This window comes from Oryx dammah, unplaced genomic scaffold (assembly GCF_014754425.2).
Source record: "Oryx dammah isolate SB20612 unplaced genomic scaffold, SCBI_Odam_1.1 HiC_scaffold_27, whole genome shotgun sequence".
NCBI lineage: Eukaryota > Metazoa > Chordata > Mammalia > Artiodactyla > Bovidae > Oryx > Oryx dammah.
The window spans coordinates 12,238,454-12,258,563 of record NW_024070211.1 but is presented as its reverse complement, the minus strand read 5'-3'; positions in this window follow the sequence as shown (position 1 = coordinate 12,258,563).

The following is a 20,110-nucleotide window of genomic DNA, read 5'->3' as shown; positions in this document are numbered from 1 at the left end:
AGGGACTTGAGTCCAGTTATAGGTCTAGAAGTGAAAGAAGAATCAAGGGTACTGAGAATAATCAGTATTGTCCTGCAAGGCAATTGAAGGATATTGCAGGTTCTTCAGTGGCAATACAGTTAATCCTCTCAGATGGGGATGCTGAGGCTTCTTATCCAGGGGGTGGAGAGGCTCCTTCTATCTGCACAGACTCATCAGAATTTAGAAACTCAATATCCTCATCTTCATCAAGGTCTTTCCACATGCCCCCTTTCCAGTTTTCAGGATCCTATTCTTCCCTAATCAATACTTTCACCATAACACTAGGCACCCTGAGAGGTGGGGGATTCCATCTTCTTGTAAATCAGCCACTTTTAGGATGTGGTTCTGGGTTTGGTTTTTAGCAATCTTAGTCCTGTGACTACTGGAGATTATGGGTCTCCTTCAGAGCATACATACAGGCCTTCAGATCACTTTTCCCTTTTTAAGTTAGAAATTCATATTCCTGAGCTCATCTTTTTCTTTCCCCTCTTTGACCAGTAACGTTAGAAGCCCCCAGCCAATCTCATTAAACTCACTAATTTGACAAAAATGTTTAAATGTATTGTACATATGGTCACTCAGATCTTTGTTCCTTAGAAGTGTTTGGTTAGGAGTATCCAATAGTGATATTTTGCATATATCTATTGCCAGGTTATACCATGGACTTTAACTCTTTTTATTACTGGAAGTAGTCATCAGTGTTTTTTAAATCTAATCAGAGTTAGAGAGTCTTAGAATTAAAACCTTAGAATTAATTCAGAGAATAATTCATCCTTAAGATTCTGTATATCTAGAGCCACCCTCAGTACCAATATTCACACTAGTCAGGACTCTCTAGAGAAACAGAGCCATCCGGATATAGATATAAATATAGACAGAGGTAGAATTATTAGAAAGAATTGGTTGTGGAGACTGGCAAGTCCAAATCTGTAGTGTGGGCCAGCAGGCAGAGTCCCAGAATAGCTGCTGGTGCAGATGGAGCTGAAAACAGCCTGATGGGGAATCCCCCCTTGCTCAGGGAAGCCAGTCTTTTTGTTCCATTCAGGCCTTCAACTGATTGAATGGGGCTCACCCACATGATGGAGGGCAATCTGCTTACTCAGATTTCACAGATTTAAATGTTAATCTTATTCCAAAACACTCTTCAAGTTGACACAAAAGTTAACCATCACAAAGCCTGGTCATAAAAGTATAAGCTAATATTTGTGAGCACATATTGAGCACTTACTGTGTGTCCAGCTCTGTACTCAGCACTTCAAATACTTCACTTCATTTCACCATCATGACCACCCTGTAAGTTCTATGAATGGCCACTCTTTTGTTTCCAGGAAACCAAGCCTTGGAGAGATGAAGCTACTCGCCCAAAGTCACAACTTTTAAGTGGGAGACTCCAACAAGCATGAATCCAGTACTGCCTCCTCCACAGCCCATGAGCCAAACCACCTTGCAAGGCTGATATAGTTATAGTTGGGACCATGGCCACAGGGGTGGTAAGAAAGGGCTGGGATAGAGACCTGAGAATCTGGGCTAATAGAAGAGGGTGACAGCAGAGTTTGCAGCACGCAGAGTTGAGTATGAAAAGAGACTGAAGGTCAGTTTGGGGAGGGAAGATAGTGAGCTCATTCATGTTAAAGATAGAAAAGCTAGGGGCACTTCTCTCCCTACTCTCTCTCCCAGAGTCATCTAGTCTGAAAAAGAAATGCGGCTTTCTGTCAATTCCTGATGACTTCCAAGCTTATATCTCCAACCCCAGACACTGTTCTTTGTAGCAGTCAGACTAGGATATCTAACAGCCCCAAATCTCAGTGGCTTAAAATTATTAAGGCTTATTATTCACTCAGACCACTTGCTCTTTCCAGTTACCTGGGGCCCTGATGCATATTATTCTCACTCCAGTCTTGCTGGTCATCAAGGCAGAGAGGAAAAATGAATGAGTAGAATTGTGCACAGGCATTTAAGTACTCATTAACTCTGAAGAGAGACCACAGTTTCTTCCTTTTGGGTCTCAGAAGAGAGATCTCTCTCTGAGGTCTCTCTCAGGAAAGAGATAAGCGTATTTTCAGGAGTCCTCACATAGATGCGGAAACAGCATGCCTTTAGAAATATCTGATGAAAGAGTCTCAGTTCTCACTTGTATTAGGGGTCTCCTGGGATGAGGCTTGATACTACTGAAGATAAGTCATAACTGAAAACTCATAGTCACAAACACATTGTATCAAAAGAGACTGTTAGCATCCGTGAGGTGTGGCTTCTTTCATAGATGGGTACCAACATCAACACCTCTGAATTTGAGACAGAGGCACAGAATGGGGGAGGTAGCTGGGACAGAATTGCCAAGTCCAAAAGCTTCCTCCTGCTACCCCTCTGTGTCCACTCTTGTCACAGGAAGAGGACATGAAGAGGCCCCTGTCCCTCTCTGGCACATCACCCCATCTGTGTCTCAGGGGTGGGGCTGGATGATACTTAATGCTGCCTCTGCCTTCACACTGGAATCTTTCTCCTTCTAATCTTGCCCAGACCCCACTGTGCCCACTCCTGTCACCCCATCATCCCTGAATCTTAATCTTAAATAATGGAACCAGTAACCTGGCTAATTGCGTGAGTCTGAAAATCACCCAATGGGGAAGCTTCGTGGGCAGCCCCTGCTTCCACTCCATCACACTCCCTAATGCATTGTCTGACACTTTCCATTTATTTTTCAATTCCTTTACCATCAGAAATGACAATTAAATTTTCAGTATAAATACTGCTTTACCAAACTGAATTAATTATGGGTGAGGAGACAGGTTCCAGCAGCATGATCAGAGCATCTCAGGCATTAACACTTCTGTCTTCACCAAGGCCCCACAGTAAGGGGCAAGAGGCTCAGAGTTTATCCTTGGAAAACACTGCTTGGAACCTCACTGGGAGTCACCTAACTCCTGGCCTGATGCCCTCTTGCAACCTTCTCCCATCAGAGAGAGCCTGAGGGCAGCAAACACATTTCTCCTTGATAGGGCTTTGAAATTGGAAGGAACTTGCTATTTAGCAGATGAATAAACAAGGCCCAGAAAGTGGAGAGTCTCACTCTCTGTGGCCTATCAGAGGACTGATATCACAGTATGAATGGATAACCTGAATTTGAGAAAAGATAGAAGTCTGCAAGGAGAAATAGAACCTGAGCATTCACCTACCTGGGATAGATGGAAGAATGTAAAGCTACAAAAATAAACAAATAAACGTAAAACAGAAAACTAGTTTACATTTTTTTTCTTCTCAAATCCCAGGCACTCACTGGAAGATCAGGGAGACTCCTGAGGAAGCATTCATGTGGTTCTGGCAAAGGAGGGGTACTGCCCACTGCAAAAACCACCTAGAGCAATCTCCCGTAAGGGCCGTTAAGACTTAATCTGCAGAGCAAAGAGAAAGAGGAACTGTTGTCTTAGGGACATAGTATATCTAACACGGAAAATTAATTGCATCGTAAGAAATATACCCTCCCACACTCCTCCTACACTGGCTAGCAAGTACTGAGTAAAAATAACAATGGATTATGTCTGGGAGAGCTTTCAGAGACAGGTTATCACCAGTGTACAGCACAAAGAAAAGATCCAGAAGCAGAGGGATGGGGAACAGACACTGGGAATTAACCTCTGAAAAACCATCCAACATCATAACCTTAATTATCACCAGAAGAATTTAAAGCCTGTGGTATACCAAGGATAACCATAGCAACCACAGAGCTCAAACCTAGTCTGACTAGTCAAGTGCTGACTAGATTAACACATACTCCCACATTAAAGGTCTAACAAGCAAAGGTGTACATATCTCCAAGCATAAAAAGTATTTACCTCACTACCTGTCATCCTACAAAAGATATCCAGCTTTAAACAAAAAGTCATAAGATATATGAAAAGGCAAGAAAAAAAGATACTAAGCAATTATCAACACCAAATTAGACATGGCACAGATATTGGAACTATCGGACAAGGAATTTCAAATTACTATGATAATATATTAAAGATTCTAATGAAATGTTTGACAACATTTAATATCAAATGACTAGTCTCATCAGAGACAGAAATGCTAAGAGTCAAGTGACAATATTAAAAAGAAAAAACCACAGTTACAGAGATGGGAAATACCTTCCATGCTCTCACCATAGACTTGAGATAACAGAGGCAAGAATCAGTGAACTTGTGGATAGATCAATGAATTACCCTATCTGAGTCAAAATGAAACAAAACTTATGAAAAACTGTAGCACTTCCGAGAACTGTTGAGCAATGCAAAATAGTATAATATACAAGTAATTGCACTCTCAAAAGGACAAAACAGAAAAAAAATATTTTAAGAAATAATGTACAAGAATTTTCTAAAACTAAAGATAAACATCAACCTACAGTTTCAAAAAGCTTTGAAAACATCAAACAGGGTCAATATCAAAAATCTAAATGAATATAAAACTAAAACAAAAAATCTAGGCAAATAAATTCCAACCTAAATTGCTGGAAACCATAAATGAAATTATAAAGAGAGTCAAAGAAATAAGACATACATACGGAGGAACAAAGATAAGAGTGTCAGCAGACTCCTTATCAGAAAGCATTCAAAGAAGAAGACAATGGGAATGGGAAAATAAAATATTAAAAATGTGTCAACAAAATTCTACACCCAATGAGAACATCCTTGGAAATGATGAGCAAGCAATAAATATTTTTCAAGACAAACAAAAACTAAATAAATTCATTACTGGCAGACCTACTCTGATTAAAAATTATTAAAGGAAGTTCTTCAGGCCAAAGGACTCTATCAGTGTAAATTTAGGCCTACAAAAAGAAAGAGTGCAAGTGAAATAAAGAAAGATAAAATCAATTTTTCATTATTTTTAATTTCTCTAAAACATAAATACCTAAAGAAAAATAGTAACAATGTGTCATGTGATTAAAGCATATGTAAAATAGAAATATATGGCAAAAAATGGTACAAAGATGGGAATAAGGAATATATTGTTGACAGGTCATGAAGTGGCATGGGGTGGCACATTATTATTTTAAAGTATACTACTATTAATTAAAATGTAAATTACACTTTTGGAATCACTAAAACTTTTGAAAAAAGAAAGATGAGAGATAAAATAGAATCACAAAATAAATTCTCACTTACCTCAAGAGAAGGCAGGAAAAAAGAAACAAATAAATGTAGCAATTAGAAAGCAGCTAACAAAACAATAGATTTCAAATCAACTATATCAAATCACCATAAATGTAAATGGATTAAGCACACCAACTACCAGGCAGAGATTTTTCTAATTAAACAAAAAAGCCATATGCAACTATATGTTGTCTACAACAACCTCTCTCTAAACATAAAAATGTCAAGTGGTCAAAATTAAAAGAATGGAGAAACATACACTAACTGAAAGAAAGCTGAAGTGGTTATATACATGTCAGATAAAACCTACTTCAGAACAAGAAATGTCATCAGCTATAAAGGACAGCTATAAAGGTGTATACTGTCACCCTGCTTATTTAACTTATATGCAGAGTACATCATGAGAAACATTGGGTTGGAAGAAGCACAAGGTGGAATCAAGATTGCTGGGAGAAATATCAGTAATATCAGATATGCAGATGACACCACCCTTATGGCAGAAAGTGAAGAGGGACTAAAAAGCCTCTTGATGAAAGTGAAGGAAGGGAGTGAAAAAGTTGGCTTAAAGCTCAACATTCAGAAAATGAAGATCATGGCATCTGATCCCATCACTTCATGGGAACTAGATGGGGAAACAGTGGAAACAGTGTCAGACTTTATTTTTTTTGGGCTCCAAAATCACTGCAGATGGTGATTGCAGCCATGAAATTAAAAGACACTTACTCCTTGGAAGAAAAGTTATGACCAACCTAGATAGCATATTGAAAAGCAGAGACATTACTTTGCCAACAAAGGTCCATGTAGTGAAAGCTATGGCTTTTCCAGTAGTCGTGTATGGATGTGAGAATTGGACTGTGAAGAAAGCTGAGCGCTGAAGAATTGATGCTTTTGAACTGTGGTGTTGGAGAAGACTCTTGAGAGTCCCTTGGACTGCAAGGAGATCCAACATGGCAAAACCAATACAGTATTGTAAAGTAAAATAAAGTAAAATTAAAAAAAAAAAAAAAAAAGAGTCTTCTCAAAAATAAATAAATAAAGGCAATCAGCCTTGGGTGTTCTTTGGCAGGAATGATGCTAAAGCTGAAACTCCAGAACTTTGCCCACCTCATGCGAAGAGTTGACTCATTGGAAAAGACTCTGATGCTGGAAGGGATTGGGGGCAGGAGGAGAAGGGGATGACAGAGGACGAGATAGCTGGATGGCATCACGGACTCGATGGACGTGAGTCTGAGTGAACTCCCGGAGTTGGTGATGGACAGGAAGGCCTGGCGTGCTGCGATTCATGGGGTCGCAAAGAGTCAGAACAACTGAGCGACTGAACTGAACTGAACTGATAAAGGACATTACATAATGATAAGTGGAAGAGTTCTACAAGAATACATAGAAATCCTAAATGTGTACCCACCTAACAGCAAAACTTCAAAATATTTAAAGAGAAAAAGAAACTGATGAAACAGAAAAGAGAATTTTTTTTTAATTCACAATTATAGCTGGAAATATCAACACTACCCTCTCTGTAACTGATAGACTGAAAAGGCAGAAAATCACAAAATCTGTAAGGGTATATATGACCTGAAGAGTATTATCAAACAACTTGACCTGGCTGATATTTATAGGGCACCCAACAACAGCAGAGTACACATTCTCAAGTGCTCATGGAACCCTCATCAACGTAGTGTATATTCTGGACCATAAAACAAACCTTAGCACCTTTAAAAGAATAATATCAATAATAATACAAATTGTGTTATCAAATAATAACTGAATTAAACTAGAAATCAAGAAGAAAAATATCATCTGGGAAATAACCAAATATTTGAAAATTAAACAATAAGTAGATCTGGAAAGAAATCTTAAGGGAAATAGAAAACATTTTTTGAATAAATCAAAATTTGGGGGATATAGCAGCATGTAGAGGAAAAATTCTACCATTAAATACAGGTATTTGTCTACTTACACTGCCATAACAGAGGCCCACATATGGTGGTGTAAAGAACAAAAGTTTATTTTCTCACAATAATAGAGGCTAGAAATTCAAGATCAAGATATACTAGCAGAAGTGGTTTCTGGTGAGTCCTTTCTTTCAGACTTGCAGGTGGCTACCTTCTTCCTGTGCCCTTACATGCTCTTCCTCTGTGCATGCACACACCTGGTGTTTCTTCCTATTCTTATAAAGACACCAGCTCTTAGATAAAAGTCTCACTTCTGTGACTTCATTTAACCTAGTTACCCCTTGAAGTTCCTATCTCCAAAAATAGTCCATTTAGGACGAGACTGTCAACATAAGGATCTGAAGAGGACACAGTTTAGCCCATAACAATCATATAGTAAAACAATGAAGGGTCTAAGATTAGTATCATAAGTTCACACTATAAGCAAATTAAACTCAAAATAAACAGGAGAGACGATATGACAAAGATAGAACAGAAACCGACCAAATTGAAAATGGAAAAAAATAGAGACATTTTAGAAACAAAAGCTGATTCTTAGGAAAAAAACCAATATAACTTATACCAATATATCTAGCCAGTCTCACCAAGAAAAAAAGAAGAGAAAAAATAACTTACCAAAATCAAAAATGAAAGAGAAGAAATCACTACTGACTCCATAGATTTCAAAAAGATAATAAATACCACAAGAAATCTAAGAAAAAATAGATATATACACAATTGCAGTTGTAAATTTCAATACCCCTCACTCAGTAACTAATGGAATAAGTAAACATGAAATAATCAAGGATTTAAAAGACTTGAACAGCACAACCAACCAATGTGACCTCAATTGCATTTGTAGAACACTCCACTCCACAACTGCAGAACACACATTATTTTCAAATGTGTATTGAATATTTATCAATACAAGCTGTATTTTAGGTCATAAAAATGTCTTGATAAATTTTAAGATTCAAGTCATATAATGTATGTTTCCTGACTACAATGGATTTTAGTTAGAAGTCAATAACAGAAAGATTTCTGGAAAATTCTCAAATATATGGAAATCAAATGACATACTTCTAAATAAACCACCAGCCAGATAAAAAAATAAGAAAGAAATTGGAAAGTATTTTTAACTTAGTGAAAATAAATGTATATAGCACATCTTAAAAATCATGTTTTCTAATGACCTGAAATTTTTGAAAAGAGAGAATTGAATATTAATACATACTACAATATGGATAAATCACAGAATAATTATGCAGATTGAAAGAAACCAGGCCAAAAAGAAAACATTCTCTCTGGCTTCATTTATATATAATTCTGTATTATCTATAATAACAGCAAGAATATCAGCAATTGCCTGGGGATGGTGCGGGAGGAAGTGGTATAAAGGAGGGATTACAGAGAGGTAGATGGAAATTTGGGAGGGTGATGGTTATATTCATTATCTTGGCTGTGGTGATGATTTCACAGGTGTATAAATCTCTCAAAACTTATCAAGTTGTGTGCTTTTTAAATTGCAGTTTGTTATATATCAATTATACCCCATTAAAGTGTATGTTAAAAATCTTATCAAGTTGTACACTTTAAATATAAGTAGTTTATAACTTGTGGTTGCCATGGGGGAAGAATGAGGGGAGGAGATAGGTAGTTTGGGATCGACATGTACACTCTGCTATTTATAAAATGGATAACAAGGTCCTACTGTATAGGACAGGGAGCTCTGCTCAGTGTTACATAGCAGCCTGGATGAGAGGGGTATTTGGGGAAGAATGGATATATGTATATATGTGATTGAGTACCTTTGTGGTCCACCTGAAACCACCACAATATTCTCCAAGCTAGACTTCAACAGCTCATGAACCAATAACTTCCAGACGTTCAAGCTGGATTTAGAAAAAGCAGAGATCAAACTGCCAATGTCCCTTGGATCATAGAAAAAGCAAGAGAATTCCAGAAAAACATCTAGTTCTCCTTCATTGACTACGCTAAATCTTTTGACTGTGTGGATCACAACAAACTGTGGAAAATTCTTCAAGAGATGGGAACACCAGACCACCTGACCTGCTTCCTGAGAAGTCTGTATGCAGGTCAAGAAGCAACAGTTAAAACCAGACTTGGAACAACAGACTGATTCTAAATTGGGAAAGGAGTATGTCAAGGCTATATATGGTCACCTTGCTTATTTAACTTATATGCAGTCTACATCATGCGAAATGCTGGACTGGATGAAGCACCAGCGGGAATCAAGATTGCTGGGAGAAATATCAATAACCTCACATACACAGATGACACCACCCTTATGGCAGAAAGAGAAGAGGAACTAAAGAGCCTCCTAATGAAAGTGAAAGAGGAGAGTGAAAAAGCTGGCTTAAAACTCAACACTCAAAAAACAAAGATCATGGCATCCAGTCCCATCACTTTATTGCAAATAGATGGGGAAACATTGGGAACAGGGAGACGCTTTATTTTCTTGGGTTACAAAATCATTACAGATGATTACTGCAGTCTTGAAGTTAAAAGACACTTGCTCCTTGGAAGAAAAGCTATGACGAACCTAGACAGCATATTTTAAAAGCAGAAAGATTACTTTACCAACAAAGGTCCATCTAATCAAAGCTATGGTTTTTCCAGCAGTCATATATGGATACGAGAGTTGGACCATAAAAAAAGCTGAGTTCTGAAGAATTTATGTTTTTGAACTGTAGCGTTGGAGAAGACTCTTGAGAGTCCCTTGGTCTGCAAGGAGATCCAACCAGTCCATTCTAAAGGAGATCAGTCCTGGGTATTCATTGGAAGGACTGATGCTAAAGCTGAAGCTCCAATACTTTGGCCACCTGATGTGAAGAACTGACTCATTGGAAAAGACTCTGATGCTGGGAAAGATTGAGGGCAGGAGGAGAAGGAGATGACAGAGGATGAGATGGCTGGATGGCATCACCGACTCAATGGACATGAGTTTGAGCAACTCTGGGAGTTGGTGATGAACTGGAAAGCATGGCGTGCTGCAGTCCATGGGGTCGCAAAGAGTTGGATATAACTGAGCGACTGAACTGAACTGAACTGATTGTGTTAATCAGTTATGCTCCAATGTAAAATAAAAGTTAAAGAAATAATAAAAAATAAAAGTTATACAAAAATTCAGAGAATGAGTTACTTATTGTAAGTTGATTGTTCCTCAATAAAGCTGCTTAAAATAAGTAAAGAAGAACCTATTCAGCAGTTTGAGGAGAAGCTAATGGCAACCCACTCCAGTACTCTTGCCTGGAAAATCCCATGGACAGAGGAGCCTGGTGGGCTGCAGTCCATGGGGATGTGAAGAGTCAGACACAACTGAGCGACTTCACTTTCACTTTTCACTTTCATACATTGGAGAAGGAAATGGCAACCCACTCCAGTGTTCTTGCCTGGAGGATCCCAGGGACGGGGGAGCCTGGTGGCTGCCGTCTATGGGGTCGCACAGAGTCGAACACGACTGAAGCGCCTCAGCAGCAGCAGCAGCAGCTTGTGCCTTCTCTAAGTGCTATCCTTTCCTCCTTTCAAGTGTGGTGTATTGACATCACCTTGGAGATGTTAAGTCACTTCAGTCGTGTCCAACTCTTTACGACCCCATGGACTGTAACCCCTCTGTCCGTGGGATTCTCCAGGCAAGAATATTGGATTGGATTGCCATGCCCTCCTCCAGATCTTCCCGACCCAGGGATTGAACCTGAGTCTATTATGTGTCCTACATTTACCACTAGCGCCACCTGAAAAGCCCTGGTGAGTCAGGCTGTAAAGAATCTTCCTGCAACGTGGGAGACCCAACTTCAGTTCCTGGGTTGGGAAGATCCCCTGGAGAAGGAAATGGCTACCCACTCCAGCATTCTTGATAGGAAAATTCCATGGACAGAGGAGCCTGGCAGGCTATAGTCCATGGGCTCACGAAAAGTGCGATAGGACCGAGAGACTAACACTTTCATTTTCACTGGGCATGTTAGAATTGGGTTCTTATGGAGATTAGTATACCTCCAGTAATTTTCCAAAAAGACAAGAACTTCCTGGGAAATGCACATATTTGCTGTTGGACTCTTTCCAAATGAACTCTCCCTTTACCTGTCCCAAAGACTCTGGATAGGCTTCCAGGTGTGGCTGCCACTGGACACCAGGAGACCTGCCCACTGCTGAGCCTCTACAAATTTTAATCACATTTTATTCACACAACATCCCTGCAACATTACTCCTATTCTATACCTAAGGACCAAAGAAGTAAAGGAACACATTGAGGTTCACAGCCAGGACAAGGTAGAGTCAGGGCTGCAACACTGATTCATTCAACAGTGACTTTGGGGGGCTTAACACATCCTATAATCTCCATCACTTCCCTGACATCTTCCTTAGATACGTTATCTACCTACCTAGGGGAAACCAAGGCATCCCATTCCAGTCATCTCTTAACCCTGAGAGTGGATTTGGGGTCCTGGTACTTTCAATGAATTCCACTCCCATCCTTTCTCCACAGCCCAGTGAGCAAAGAACACAAGGGCACAAGTCATCAGGCTCCCAGTCCTTGAGGTCTGGGACCAGGTCCAAGTTAAGGTGAAGTCAGGGTGGGGTGCAAAGAAGGAAGAACATAGTTTGCACCTTTGTTTTATTGAGGGACACAGGTAAAAAATGAGGCTAAGTGTAGTTCATCACGCACATAATTCTGTTCAGCTATGAAGTTTACCTTGGCTGCACCTGGATATTACTTTAATTCCTCATCCTGTTTTCCTGCAGTTGAGAAAACGGAGATATGCCATCCCATTCTGATTGGATTCTGGAATCAGCAAAATCTCTGGAGCAAGGGTATCTGATGGGACCTGGATGCTCCTGGAACTTATGTAAACTAGAGCAGTTAAAAAGCATACTAATTCAGATTCCTGGAGGTTTATAATACCTTGTAGACAAAAGGTGGGCTTATAACTCAACATTCAGAAAACGAAGATCATGACATCTGGTCCCATCACTTCATGGGAAATAGATGGGGAAACAGTAGAAGCAGTGTCAGACTTTTATGTTTTGGGGGCTCCCAAATCACTGCAGATGGTGATCGCAGCCATGAAATTAAAAGACGCTTACTCCTTGGAAGGAAAGTTATGACCAACCTAGATAGCATATTCAAAAGTAGGGACATTACTTTGCCAACAAAGGTCCGTCTAGTCAAGGCTATGGTTTTTCCAGTAGTCATGTATGGATGTCAGAGTTGGGCTGTGAAGAAAGCTGAGTGCTGAAGAATTGATGTTTTTGAACTGTGGTTTTAGAGAAGAGTCTTGAGAGTCCCTTGGTCTGCAAGGAGATCCAACCAGTCCATTCTAAAGGAGATCAGTCCTGGGTATTCATTGGAAGGACTGATACTAAAGCTGAAACTCCAGTACTTTGGCCACCTCATGCGAAGAGTTGACTCATTGGAAAAGACTCTGATGCTGGGAGGGATTGAGGGCAGGAGGAGAAGGGGATGACAGAGGATGAGATGGCTGGATGGCATCACCGACTCAATGGGCATGAGTCTGAGTGAACTCCGGGAGATGGTGATGGACAGGGAGGCCTGACGTGCTGATTCATGGAGTCACAAAGAGTCGGACATGACTGAGGGACTGAACTGAACTGAACTGAACTGAACACTCATACAGACTGCTTCTCTAACCCTTACTTCCACAGTCACACTTCTGGGACTTTGTCCTGCTCCACTGCCTGCTGGCTGTGTGATCCCGGGCAAGCTTCTGCCCTTTCTGAGCCTCGGTTTCATCATCTGAAGCTGTGGGGAGGATCAGTGAGATAATTGTTGTAAGGCACCTGAGAAGGCACACTGGATCAGAGGCAGCAGGTGTCACCCGAGATGGGGGTTCTACAGAGGAGTTTCAGACAATAAAGCCCTGAACCTGACGATTGCTATTCCCACACTATTATTTACCCTGAGTGTCCTCCCCAGAACCCCACATGGGGTCCCTGCCTGTCCCTCTCCTGCCATCTTATGTGTCCCAGTGCAGTTTTGATGGTAGTAAAGGGTACCTGGCCTGAACTCAGTCTATAGAGATTGGTTCTCTGTGATCAGGAAAACTGGCAATTTACTCCAAGAATCACAGAAAACAGTTTTCTTTTCCACATAATGACAGGAGCCCAGTCAAGTCAGGGTCCCACTTTGTGCCTCTACAAACAATCCAAGGTGCACACACCCTCCCCACTCCCTCCTCAGCAGCCAGAGGCTCATCACTGCCAATTTGGAAAATGTAGCCAATCCTTTTAGGATCCATTATGTAGAAAGCAGTTTGCACTGAGCAAGCTGTTACCTTTTCTTCCTTCTTTCTTTAAGTGACAATATCTGTTGTTCACTCTTCTGTCTGGGGAAAGGTCTACAAAGGACGATGAATCTATGAAATTCATGAACTCCTGGAATTTGCGGCTCTTAAAATTATACTCACTTGGAATGTGAAATACTGCCAAGTGCAAGTGTGTAAACTTAGGCAATTTCACAGCACAGGTTGAATTGTTTGGCTGTAGATCTGTCTATAAATACCTGCTCTTAACTGATGCTCATGACTTCCCTTTCTAGCTGTGATGCTCAGAGTAGAGATGCAGGTCTGGCTGGGTCTGCCAGCCCTGCCTAAGCCGTGCCAGGAAGGCAGGAAAGGCCTCACCTGTGTCCTCTCACATCCAGGTGGACTTGGGAGGAGGCTGGGGGTGGGGTGCTGGGCCTCTGGGGGGTGCTGGGTCTCTGGAGGGGCTCCCCCCTGAGCCCTACTCCTTTTCTGCCCAGCACTGCCAGTGAGGCTCCCTGACCCAGCAGTGGTACTGTCTCTGTTCATGGCCTCAGCAGGGGCTCTGTGGTCTCCCCTCCCTAATGGCCTGGTCCAGCCTCTTGGTCCTTCCCACTGGAGAACCAGGCACATGGTGTGTGACAGGTGGAAGAGGGCTGGATTTCACACCTCAGACCCAGGCAGAACACCCCAGAGGTCCTCCATCTGACCAAGTGTACACTCTGGTTCATAGAACCCTGGGAGAACAGGGTCTTCCTGATATGACTCTAGCCCCCTTAGGCTTACCCAAGTTGAGAGTGGGGTCCCTTGTGCTGGTGGCTCATTTCAAAAGTCTCAGGAGAGAAGCCTTGTGGAAAACTTTGTCAAGTCAGCTTCTCTGGCTCTTTACTTGTTAGTGGGAAGAGAAAACAATTCTGGAGGTACTTCAGTCCAGGACTGAATCTCCCATCACAGTATCATTGGACCCTGGAAGAGCCAAATACCCCAGATGCTTCTAGGGCTGTGGTCTCTGCACACTGCCTTGTGGGCTACAGGCTGAATGACTACACAGTGGACAGGAGGAAGCCTTACAATATACTAGGTTATTATCATACAGGTGGGACACAGGAGGAACCAAACAGCCATTGCTTGCTGTTAGCTCAACCAATCAGATGAATTTACTGGCTTGACCAACAAGGGTTGAGTACTGTCATGAGTTCCTATGAAGATACAGGTGGGGGACTTCCTTGGTGGTCCAGTGATTAGGAATGCACCTTGAAACGCAGAGGACAGCGTTCAGTCCCTTTCTTGTTGTTGGGGATCCTGCTGCTCACTCAGTGAGCTGGTCACATGGAGCTAGCAAGGACAAGATTGCTGAGCTCTAAGGAGTGGGGTGTGTGCCTTCCACAGCCAACTCCCAGGCCAGCTTTTCAGGGAAGGGAAGCAGTGGAAAGGTTTTTATACTATCTGTACATGTGAGCTATGTGATCTCAGGCAAGTGACCCAATTCTTATGAATCTGTTCCTTCATTCATGAAATGAGCATGTGTGTGTGTTAAGTGTTAAGTCACTTCAGGTGTGTCCAACTCTTTACAACCCTATGGACTGTAGCCCGCCAGCATAATAACATATAAACACCACCTACTATGTCACCTGGCACATAGTTGGATATATGCATTTCTTCCCTCATGAATGGATCCCTTGGAGAATCAATTTTGGTCTCTATCTTTCCCTAATAATTCCCACACTTGGTTCACAAAGGAATGAATTGGATTCGTGCTAAAGAACTAACTGGAAAGTGGCAAAGGCCTCCGTGGCAACAAGTATTTAGCACAGGTTGCCCTGGAAACCCTCACTGATGCTCTTGGGGAGGAAGGTAGTGGCCAGAGCCAAGCAGAAATGAGGCACACCCCTAGCATATGAGCCAGAGGCCCCAAACAGCAAAAATGGTGTTGAGTTGGAACAGTGGTGAAAGGGGGAAAATTCAAGGAAAGAACAGAGATGGAAAAGACTTTAAGGTTAGTGCTCATACATTGGGCTTCCCTGTGGCTCAGCCGGTAAATAATCTGCCTGCAAGGCGGGAGACCTGGGTTAGACCCCTGGGTTGGGAAGATGCCCTGGAGAAGGGAACAGCTACCTACTCCAGTATTCTGGCCTCAAGAATTCCATGGACTGTATAGTGCATGGGATGGCAAAGACTCAGACAGGACTGAGTGACTTTCACTTTCTTTCATACATTGAAATAGATCCCGGTTCAGCACCATGGACAGAACCTGCCTTCCTGGAGAAGTTTGTCAGGGAAATAGCATGGTGGGTTGGGGGTGTGGGGGTGAGCAGGTAGGAAGGGACCTGGTAACTTTCAGGTAATGGCACCAAACTAAACCCAAGTCACAAAGAATTCACCTGGCCCAGCCCATTGCATCATGGCAGCACTTTATCGATACCACTACGCAATTACAAACATGCAGAAAAAGTCATTAGGCTGTTGTGGGGAAAGAACTAAGAAGGGGTCAGGAACCCAGAGGTCTGGTCTCTCTCTGAGCCCATAGAATCACTTCCTCACCTTAAGTAAGTCACTCCCTCCAGTATCAATTTCTTCACCTTTAGGATAAGGCTACTGCACCAGAAGATCCCTAAAGGCTTTTCCAGCCAGGACACTCAATAACCTAAGGATATTTTAACCCATATGGAAGCATATCTTTTCATTTTTAGCTTTCTGGACTTGCAGACATGTTGTATTTCCTATACAGCCTATCAGGACTCCAGGGAAGTCCATTACCCCAGCCATCCATACCACTTGGTCCCTGGCCATTGTCTCCCAATGTCCTGGACCTGGGAGGCCTGGGAAGATCCAACATGAAGATATGGAGCTGGCCACTTTTGAGAGCCTCAGCTTCAGACAGCTGAGTTTGAGTCTGGGCTCCACTCACCTATCAAGGGACTGAGGAGGTGTTGTTTCATCTGCTGTGCCTCATTTGATATCAATTCCAATCCCAGTGAGTGCTCAGGGTGTCTGCATACCGTCAGTGCCCCTTCACCCCTCTCCTGTCTCACTAACATCATACCCACTGTTTATCCACATGACACTCCTTTGATCATGGTTGACATTGATCTATTAGAATGGAATTTGCCTTCAATTTCTTATTATAATAATTGTTAGAATCGCCTGTAGCACACAAACTCTAACTATCCTCTAGACTAATATAATTGCTGTTGGGTAGATGCAAAGAACTACTGCTCTTATTAATGTAATAAAAAGTTGTTGACTGCATGCTCCCTGAAGTGTGTGGCCTGAGTCTCTGAGCCTGTCTTGGTCTTTCTCCACTAGGGCAAGTGCATCTGTTTATCTCCCAGGAGAAGTCACTTGTCTTCCTCTCTTCAGCAGGATGGACATTGTAGCCTCCCCCTGAACACACACCACTGTGTGGATTTGCAGCAACTTCTCTTGCTTTGCCACTGTCATTGTTGGCCACCAAGTTTTGAGAACTTACCCTGGGCTAAGTGTGGTCCTAAGTGCATTGCCATCATTATTCCTGTGGAAGAGGTACCATTTTCATTCCCAGTTTATGGATGTGAAAACTGATGATTACAACTGAGGAACTTTCCCTTCCTCACTCAGCCAGTGAGTGAGGCAACCAGCCTTTGATCTCAGGCATTTCTATATCTAGAGTCCACACTTCTAACATTTTGCACCAAAGAAAGAAACCTAAACTCCCCTCTCCTTCTCCCACCTCCTTCTCCTCCTCTTTCTCTCTTTCCCTCCCCACCTGGATCTTTGCTCACAGCCCCAAACTATCAAGGTCCTTAGAAGGCTGAATGTAAAATTCCATCTCACAGGTAGAAATAGTGAGGGGACCTGACCTCAGGTTGGGACCCACCTGAGGGTACAGCACACCTTGATGCCCCTTCTTAGTTTAGAACTGCCAGACTGGAGGGAGGTGACACATTTTCTTCCCCTTTATCTAACAGCTCATACATGCACTTAGCTCTGCCCTCAGCCCACATTACTGCAGGTGTGTGAGTGATAGTAAGTGCTGTTCCAGGGTCGACTTCAATACAGTTGTGGCAAGGACCTTCTTCCAGACCTCACTTGATCCTCATAGCATCCTAGGAGATAGAGCACTGTATCCACTTGAAAGATGTGACAGGTGAGACTGAGAATGTTACAGGTTTTTGGAGCTCCATTGATTTTTGAAAGGCTCTTTAGAGATCATTCATCACATCATTTTATAAATGAGGGAACTGAGACCCAGAGAGAGGAACAGATTGCCCAATGCCACAAAGCAAGTGAAGAGCAGACCCAGCACTAGACCTCAGGCTCCCTGATCTTAGGTCAATGTCTCTAACCCCATAAACCAGCCCAGGATATTCGGTGGATTTCACCATGATTCCTACTGCACTTGCCCTGCAGAGAAATCAAGGGATAAAACTGTCCAGGTTCAGAAACAGATTCCAAGCTCCAAGACCAATGAGCAGTATAAACTTAAGTCACTCTTACCCCTTCTAAGCCTTTTCTCTCACCATAAAATGACTGTAGGATAGACTGCCACTTTTGACTGCCCCAGGCGTTTTGGATATGCTCAGAGTGTCCCTTCCTCCCCGGGGAATAAAAGGCTAATAAAAGCTTTCCGGCCAACCTTGGCTTAGAGGCAGCTACTTCAGTTCCATGACAACAATTTTAATTGCTCCTCCTGCAAACCTCCATGGATCCATTCAAGCCGAATAAACTAATTTGTTAAAATGATCATTCCTCAGTGCTATTCTCGTTGGCTGCAAATAGATGGCCCTTCTGGGTGCTTCTGGATAAGCCCCGAAGTCCAGCTGAGACAAATCCATCCCTCTAAAATGACATCTGCTGGGAGGTGGCATTGAATTAAGTCAGATTATAATAGCATTTCACCAGGTTCCTCTAGCTTTTACTTAACTAGAGGTGGGACCTTCCACCTAGAGGCTTGATGCTCAGAAGACTTTTCCTGGCAGAAGAATGCCTTGGGCTATCCAGAGGAGATTAGGTTGTGGAGGGAAGGATGAAGCATTGGTGAGCAGAGTAAAAGTCTCCAAGCTGGGCAGGGGAGCAGTAGATGCTCTGCAGTTGGTGAAGGTCAGCTTTGAGAGGACCAGATGCATTGGTGGGACTAGATCCAGGGTCTGGCTAGGGTGCTTAGACTGCTTTGAGACTTGCTTTTCATATATCCTCTCAATCATCCCCTTTCTCACTCCCTTGACAAACATTTAATAACCATCTATTTACCAGTGCCCTGTGCTTAGTGATGGGGATACAGAGATGATAAGAGTCTGTCTTTACCAAGATGCTCACAGTCTGGCCCAGGACACAGATATGCCTCGTGGGCATCAGAGACCAAGAAGAGGTCTCCCTGGAGGTCAAGTGGGACAGGTGTCTATCTTAGAGTGGGTGTCCCCAAGATCAACCCCAAGGAAAGGACATGAGTTCTGGTCATTTATTTGGGAGGTGATTCTATGGAACTGTGTGAGGAAGTATAAATAAGGATGCAGGGAAGAGAGCCTTCATGAGTTGGTACCTCTGTGAACCGTGAGGATGATCCCACTGGGGACCTCTAGGGAAATACATGGAGACACCTCAGAGCTGTCCTCTATATGACTGGGGAGGTGGGGCTTTAATCCACTAACCCTCATCCCCCACAGTTCAAGGGCCGCTCCTGGGATGTGTTAAGTCACCTGCACTTTGATACTGCTTGATAGATGAGCAAGCTTCCATAGTGTTGGAGAAAACACATGGCTGAGAAGAAGAAAGCAGTGGACATTTGAGGATGAGGCCAACAGTGTGCCAAGAATTGATGATGCCACAGGACAACCCAGGATGGGCCACAGGGGCCTGGGTGAGTTAGCAGCAGCATCTTCGGCAGTGTTTTCAAAAAGGTGATATCTGAGCTGGGTCTGGCGGACTCAGTGGGCATGGGCCAGCTGTAGTGGGCAGGGACATTGGTTTATCCAGGCTGTTGGAACAGGGAAGAAAAACAATGGAAAAAGAAAACCAGGACAATTCCTTTAGATACTAGTTGCTAATAAGGCAATAAGGCAGCTGTTTAAGGAGCCTGGAGATATGAAGAGAAGGCTTTACTTTTAGGTTAAGGATGGGAGAGGTTTGAGTAGCTTGTTCACAGGAAATTTAAGTGGTGGGTTGGGGAAGCTGAAGAAATGGGAAGAGAAAAGACGGCCAAGAGCTTCCGCAATGGCGGAAGGAGACAGAATCCGTGGAAGGTACAGGATCTGTTCTTACATGAGCAGAGAGCCCCTGAGATGAGTGAAGAGAAGTCAGTGAGGAATGAGGGAGGGGTGTCCGTGGCCTCTCTCTCTCTGATACTGAAGGGGCCACAGCGAGCTGAGCCAGTGACAGGGCTGGGGGTGGAAGCAGGTCTTGAGAAAGGCAGGGCCCTGAAGTCATCCTTGAGGGAGAGAGAGCAGGTCACAGGAGGCCAGAGGAGGGATGGGTGATGCTGGTGACAGCTGAGGTTGGCACCTGTGCCCTGGAGGAGGTGCCAGTCCCCTGGGACATGCCGCTGATCCCAGCCCAGTGCAGATATGTGAAAAGCAAGTCAGTTACCTCAGTCCCAGTCCAGTTTGGCAGGGCAAGAGTGGGACAAGCGCACAAGCCCCGTGTAGACACAGTAGTCCTGGGGCAGGACTCCCCTGCAGGTCAGGCCCTGCCCTGCCAGGGCCTGGCACCTTGTAAGTGCTCGATAAGTGCCAGTGGTGTCATGAGGGCTCTTAACCACGCTGCTCTGTGC